The sequence below is a fragment of the Pipistrellus hanaki genome (assembly GCF_964339955.1).
Source record: "Pipistrellus hanaki genome assembly, chromosome: 1".
Classification (NCBI taxonomy): Eukaryota; Metazoa; Chordata; class Mammalia; order Chiroptera; family Vespertilionidae; genus Pipistrellus; species Pipistrellus hanaki.
Genome location: NC_140503.1, coordinates 53,562,230 through 53,569,451, shown reverse-complemented (window position 1 = coordinate 53,569,451; position 7,222 = coordinate 53,562,230).

The window sequence follows — 7,222 nt, the reverse complement described above, 5'->3', positions numbered from 1 at the left end:
GAAGCTGGGAGTTGGAATGGGAGCTTGCTCTGTCCACTCCACGCATCGACCCGGTATTGCAGTACCTCCGGGAACGGTGCACAAAAAAAAAAAAAAAAAAAAAAGGTTGACAGTTCAATTCCCTGCCAGGGCTTGTACAGAAGGCAACCAATAGATGTTTCTCTCTCATGTCTGCCTGTCTGTCTGTCTCTCTCCCATCCTCCCCTCTCTCTAGTATATCCTCAGGTAAGAATTTAAAAATAATTAATTAATTAATTAATTAATTAAAAAGACCTAAGCTTATGATTTTGTTTCTGTAAGTGGCCTGGGGCACTCAGAAGTATCCATCCCACCCTAGCTGGGGTGGCTCACTTGGTGAGAGTTGTCCCATGCATTGAGAAGTTGCCGATTTGATTCCCAGTTCAGGGCACATACCAGGTGGCTGCTGGCTCGATCCCCAGTGGGGAGCATGCAGGAGGCAGCCGATTGAGGGTTTCTCTCTCCCTCTCTCTCTCTCTCTCTCTCTCTCTCTCTCTCCCTGTCCCTTCCTCTTTCCCTCCCTTCCTGTCTCTAGGCATGTCCTCGGGTGAGGACTAAAATAATTAAAAAAACAAAGAAGACCTAAGCTTGTGATCGTTTCTGGGACACTTAGAAGTACCCATCCCGCACAGCAGCCTTGCAGCCATCACTGCCACACAGGGAGCAGCCGCTGAGCCTCCGCCAAGGGGTAACCTGCTGATCAGCATCTGCTTCCCAGGGCCGAGGAGCCAGCGCTGCGCTCGAACCCAAACCAGCCTCCACAAATGGCCTCTGAGGACTCGTTCCCTCAGGCCCCAGGTGGGCCCCAGGAGACATGCCAGTGGCCTATACGAAGTTACCTTAAAAAATGACACTTAGGTTTCAAGTTGTTAATTCCGTTATAAAAAGTATAAAGGAGACGGCTAGGGCTCACAGAAGTATCAGGTTCACAGAGTAACTTCCAGCGGCGGGAGGAGCTGAGGGGCCGGAGGTGGATCACTAACCTGAACGTGTGGGACGGACGCTTTACCTCAGTGCCCAGCTGCCACCCCCGTGCCTCGGGGCGCACAGCGGGCCGCCTCCGGTGCGGGAAACCTGCAGGCCGGCGGCCGCTGCGGGAGGAGCTGCCCCGTGGGCACGGAGCGCTGCCCCCGGAGACGGCCAGGCCACAGGGAGCCCCCAGAGGGCGCCACAGACAACAGGAGGAAGCAGTCTGTCTGTCCTATCTAGGCTCCCGGCGGCCCTCCTGTGGCGCCCCCTACGGGGCTGCGGGCAAGGCCGGGATGTGATTGGCCCCAGCATGGCTCAGCGTGGACAGAAAGAAAAAGAAAACTGTTCCATGTTGCCTGTTGGAAAGATAGTCTCCAGCAAAGGCTCAGTGCCTCAGCTCCCAAAACCCTCAGAACTATGTGACACCCGTAAAAAAAGCTGTCTCCTAACAGTGGGTGTTAAGAACAGGGCAGATGAGCCCTGGCCAGTTCCACTCAGCGGTTAGAGCGACAGCCCACAGACTGAAGGGTTGCGGGTTCGATTCCCAGTTAAAGGCACATACCTGGGCTGCATTTGATCCCTGGTCCGGGTACATGCAGGAGGCAACCAATCGGTGTTTCTCTCTCATTCTCTTTCTCTCCTCCCTCTTCTCCCTCCCTCCCATTCTCTCTAAGAAGCCAATGGAAAAAATTATCCTTGAGGACTGACCAAAAAACAAAGGGCAGATGGGGGATGCTTATCTTAGGATCATTCAATAAAGGTAGCCAGCAATTCTAAACACCATCTTAGCTTATAAAAGAGTAATATCCAAATTGACCATCACTCCAACACATAAGATGGCTGCCCCCATGTGATCAAAGATGGCTGCCCCCATGTGGACACAAGATGGCCGCCACAAGATGGCCAGCAGGGGAGGGCAGTTAGGGGTGACTGTGGATGCAGGGGAGGGCAGTTAGGGGTGACTGTGGATGCAGGGGAGGGCAGTTAGGGGCAACCTGGCTGGCAAGTGAGCAGTTAGGCATCAATCAGGCTGGCATAGGAGTGGTGAGGGGTGATCAGGCTGGCAGACAGAAGCAGTTAAGGACAATCAGGATGGCAGGCAGGTGAGCAGTTGGGAGCCAGCATTCCTGGATTGTGAGAGGGATGTCCGACGGCCCTATCGAGATCAGGCCAAAGCAGGCAGTCAGACATCCCTTGAGGGGTCCCAGATTAGACAGGGTGTAGGCTGGGCTGAGGGACACCCTTCCCCACCGTGCAAGAATTTCATGCACCAGACTTCTAGTCCTATCTAATAAAGAGGGAATATGCTAATTGACCCTCACGGCATCACAAAGATGTCGGCACCCACCAATGAGTGAATATGCTAATTGACTGCCACACCCTCAAATATGGCAGTGCCCATAGCCACAAGATGGCGGCACCCAGTCTCTTCAGCCCTGCTGGGGAGGCAGGTGTGCGGAAAGGCCGGGCCTGCCACTCTGCGTGCCTGCCTATGGAGCCCCCCAGTGCCCCAGTGCTGGCCCAAGGCACAGGCAAGCCTCGCCCAGCCAACACCCAAGGTACAGGCAAGGCTCGGATGGCAGCTGCCCAGACGCTCATGGACGCCTGAGGCTCAGGTAACCAGGGCCAGCCAAGGTTTGTGCTGCCGGCAGTGACAGCAGCAGAGGTATGATGGGGCATCAACTTCCCCTAATCACTGGGCTGCCTCCCACTCCTGAGGGCTCCCAGACTGTGAGAGGAGACAGGCCGGGCTGAGGCCCCTCTCCCCCACTCCAGTGCATGAATTTTCATGCACTGGGCCTCTAGTCAATGATAAAATATTCTTTGCCAAAACAAAACTTTTGCTGTTTAACTTTACACTTGCTGCAATTACAACTGAATGTTGTTTTAATAATATGTGTAATATTCAAATTACATATATGATTTATCTTTAAATAAAAATTGCATATACATTAAAGTTACTTTGGGAAACTTTGGTGATACAATCAACCTCCCAACCTCTTAAAGATTAATTTCACAGCAGTTCAGAATAATTCAAGCTCATTTCAGGTGCAGTTTATATTTTCAGTTCATGAAGGATTATGCATTTCTGTGTTTAAATAGTAAATAGCACAATGATGAAAGTGAAGAAATACAACTTGACTTCAATTCTGCCATTCTGTGTGATTAGTTATAAATTGTGTTTAAATTCTTTGCCCCACTGCAGACACTTAGAAAACTTCTAGAATTAATCTGGGAGGAAAGGAAGAGTTGAAATTTCTGGCATTTATTGTGAAATGAGATGTTATGAATTGCTATCAGTGAATCTGTATATGTAACTTTTCCTAATAATGAGTATCTGGTGCTTTATAAGACTTCTTTGAATTCTTATAATTCTTAAAATTAATGAAGTTTTCTTTTAATAAACTATAAGTGAAAATTGACAAATCTACCTATATTGAAAATGAATATGCATTTAAAATTCTATTGTGTCGAAGCTGGTTTGACTCAGTGGATAGAGCGTCGGTCTGCGGACCAAAGGGTCCCAGGTTCGATTCCAGTCAAGGGCATGTACATTGGTTGCAGGCACATCCCCAGTAGGGGGTGTGCAGAAGGCAGCTGATCAATGTCTCTTTCATCGATGTTTCTAACTCTCTGTCCCTCTCCCTTCCTCTCTGTAAAAAGATCAATAAAATATATTTTTTTAAAAATAAAATTAAATAAATTAAATAAAAATTCAATTGTGCCGAGCTGACGAGGCTCAGGGGTTGAGCGTCAACCTATGAACCAGTAGGTCATGAGTTTGATTCCTGGTCAGGGCACATGCCTGGATTGCAGGCTCAATCCCCAGTAGGGGGCGTGCAGGAAGCAGCAGATCAATGATTCTCTCTCAGTACTGATATTTCTCTCTCTCTCCCTCTCACTGAAATCAATAAAAATATATTTTTAAAAATTGTCACAAAATTACTGACAAATTTGTTTAAGGTAAGTCTTGAAACAGAAACTTAATTTTATTATTCATTACTGTGACAGGCTATTGTGTAGGTACATGTTTTCCCTATTTTTAAAAAATATTATAATTAAACAAAATTAAAATATTAATTTTTTCCTTAAAAACAAATTAAAAACAAATATGTTGCCTTGGAAGAGTCAGAAAAAAGGCTCTTGCCGAAACCAGTTTGGCTCAGTGAATAGAGCGTCGGCCTGCAGACTGAAAGGTCCCGGGTTCGATTCTGGTCAAGGGTATGTACCTTGGTTGAGGGCATATCCCCAGTAGGGGGTGTGCAAGAAGCAGCTGATCGATGACTCTCTCTCATCGATGTTTCTAACTCTCTATCTCTCTCTCTTCCTCTCTGTAAAAAATCAGTAAAAATATATTAAAAAAAAAAAAGAAAAAAGAAAGAAGGCTCTCTATAGCCACAAGAGAAGTTTCAACTTGATAGCCAAAAATAGCAAAGGGACTGAAGGTTTCCGAGTTAGGAACGTGACCCAATTCAGAACCCTCTTTTTTTTTTTTTTTTTTTACAGAGAGAAAGAGAGAGGGATAGAGAGTTAGAAACATCAATGAGAGAGAATCATCAATCTGCTGCCTCTTGCACACCCCCAACTGGGGATGTGCCCTCAACCAAGGTACATGCCCTTGACTGGAATCAAACCTGGGACCTTTCAGTCCGCAGGCCGATGCTCTATCCACTGAGCCAAACCGGTTTCGGCCAGAACCCTCTTCTGATGTCACTTTTCTTCCTCTGTCACCAGGTAGGCTTCCCACAGCCACCACACCCAGACTGCACTAACAGCATAGGAAGGAAGTGGGGTGCAGTCCAATCACAAGGGCAAGATCAGTGCATGTAGGAGAGCACTACAGAAAAGACATGTGTGAGGTGGATTCAAAACATCTCTGCAAATTCTTTGCTGTCCCTACCATCAAGCGGTGTCAAACTTCCCACCCTGTGAATACGGGCTTGCATCATTGACTTACTTCAAATGACCAGAATGTGGTGGATTCTGATGGGACTTTCGATGCTAGTCGTAAAAGGAGAAAGCAGGAAACGGTAATACAGCTTCCACCTGGCCCACTCCCTGGGGTACTCACCTCTGGAACTCAGCCACCATGTAGTGCGACAGCAGAGCCAGGACCAGAATGTACAGGTAAGATACTCACCTTGGGTGGGACATGTAAGGGGTGCGGAAATCTCAGGGTTCAAGATAAATAATACTGCAGTACTTGTTAAGTTCCATGCAAAACAAGACAAAAACAAAACACCATGAACAAAATATAGAATCTTAAAGAGAACCCAGCCGGGTCCGGTTTGGCTCAGTGGATAGAGCGTCGGCCTGGGGACTGAAGGGACCCGGGTTCGATTCCGGTCAAGGGCATGTACCTTGGTTGCGGGCATATCCCCAGTGTGGGGTGTGCAGGAGGCAGCTGGTCAATGACTCTTTCTCATCGATGTTTCTAGCTTTCTATCTCTCTCCCTTCCTTTCTGTACAAAATCAATAAAATATATTTTTTAAAGAGAACCCAACCAGCTCTGCACCTCTCACTTTTACCCTAATCCCAATCCTGCCACATCTCTTTTTGAAAGGCCTCACATATTACTGAACCAACCTACTAGTGCAGAAACATACTAACGAAGAGAAAAATCATTCAATCATTTCCCAATAAAACACGGCCAACTGACCCTATAGTAGTGATCTTTTCAGTGATGTGGTAAATTGTAAGCAGTGCGGACACAGAATATGTAGGAGAACTACATCATGTGCAGTCCCTCACAGACCCAGCTTGGTTCTTCTCCAGGTCTCCTCTTGGAGTTGAACCTCATTTTATTGCCAGTTCCCATGGAAATCCATTGGGGAATAGGCCAATTCTGCTTCTGTGTTTGGCCAGCAACAGCTCGACCCTAAGAATCCTGTGAGAAGACTTGGCAAGAGTCAACTGCACATACCACCATGGCATAGAAAAAGCAGATCCCGCCTTTATGTAAAATGTTGGTATTTTGTTCATCATGGGGTTTTTGTTATTCATGTCAATTTTTTTAACTGTTGTATTACAACTGAAACTGGTTTGGCTCAGTGGATAGAGCATTGGTCTGTGGACTGAGGGGTCCCGGGCTCGATTCCGGTCAGAGGCATGTACATTGGTTGTGGGCACTTCCCTGGTAGGGGGTGTGCAGGAGGCGGCTGGTCCATGTTTCTCTCTCATCGACATTTCTAGCTCTCTATCCCTCTCCTCCTCTCTGTAAAAAAATTAATAAAATATATATTTTTAAAAATGTTGAATTACATTAATTTTGATTACTGCAGTAGATATGGATCCCTCAAAACTCATATCCACCCAGAACCTCAGAATGTGACTTTATTTGGCAATAGGGTCTTAGAAATGTAATTGGTGAAGATGAGGTCACACTAGATCAGGGTTGGCCCTAAACCCACTGACCATTGTGCATCTGGGAGGGAAATCTGGAGATACAGACACAGGGAAATGTCATGTGAAGAAAGAGGCAAAGACTGGAACCAGCGGTAACTGGGAGTCCCAGAAGCCAGGACAGGACAAGGAACCCGATTTGGGACTTCTCGGCTCCAGAACCGTGCGGGAATACATTTCAGTGGTTTTAAGCTACCCAGTTTGGGTGCTTTGTATTGGTTAGCCCTAGCAAACTAATACAATTACAGAGGATTTTGTGCCCCTTTACACTCTGTACCCTAGAGGATGCCTAACTAGCCCCATGTGGTCCTGCCCAGGCGGCTTCCTTGTGGAGCATGGGAGGAGGTGCATCAGAGCAGCAGGAATTCACTAAAACCTAACACTCAAAAAATAAATAAATATAAATATAAAAAAAAGAAAACCTGCCAAAACCGGTTTGGCTCAGTGGTAGAGCGTTGGTCTGCGGACTGAAAGGTCCCAGGTTCGATTCCGGTCAAGGGCATGTACATTGGTTGCGGGCACATCCCCAGTAGGGGGTGTGTAAGAGGCAGCTGGTCGCCGGGACAGGTTTGGCTCAGTGGATAGAGCGTCGGCTTGGGGACTGAAGGGTCCCGGGTTCAATTCCGGTCAAGGGCATGTACCTTGGTTGCGGGCATATCCCCAGTAGGGGGTGTGCAAGAAGCAGCTGATCGATGACTCTCTTTCTTTGATGTTTCTAACTCTCTACTCTCTTCCTTCCTCTCTGTACAAAATCAATAAAATATATTAAAAAAAAAAAAAAAAAAAAAAAAAGAGGCAGCTGGTCGATGTCTCTCTCTCATCGACATTTCT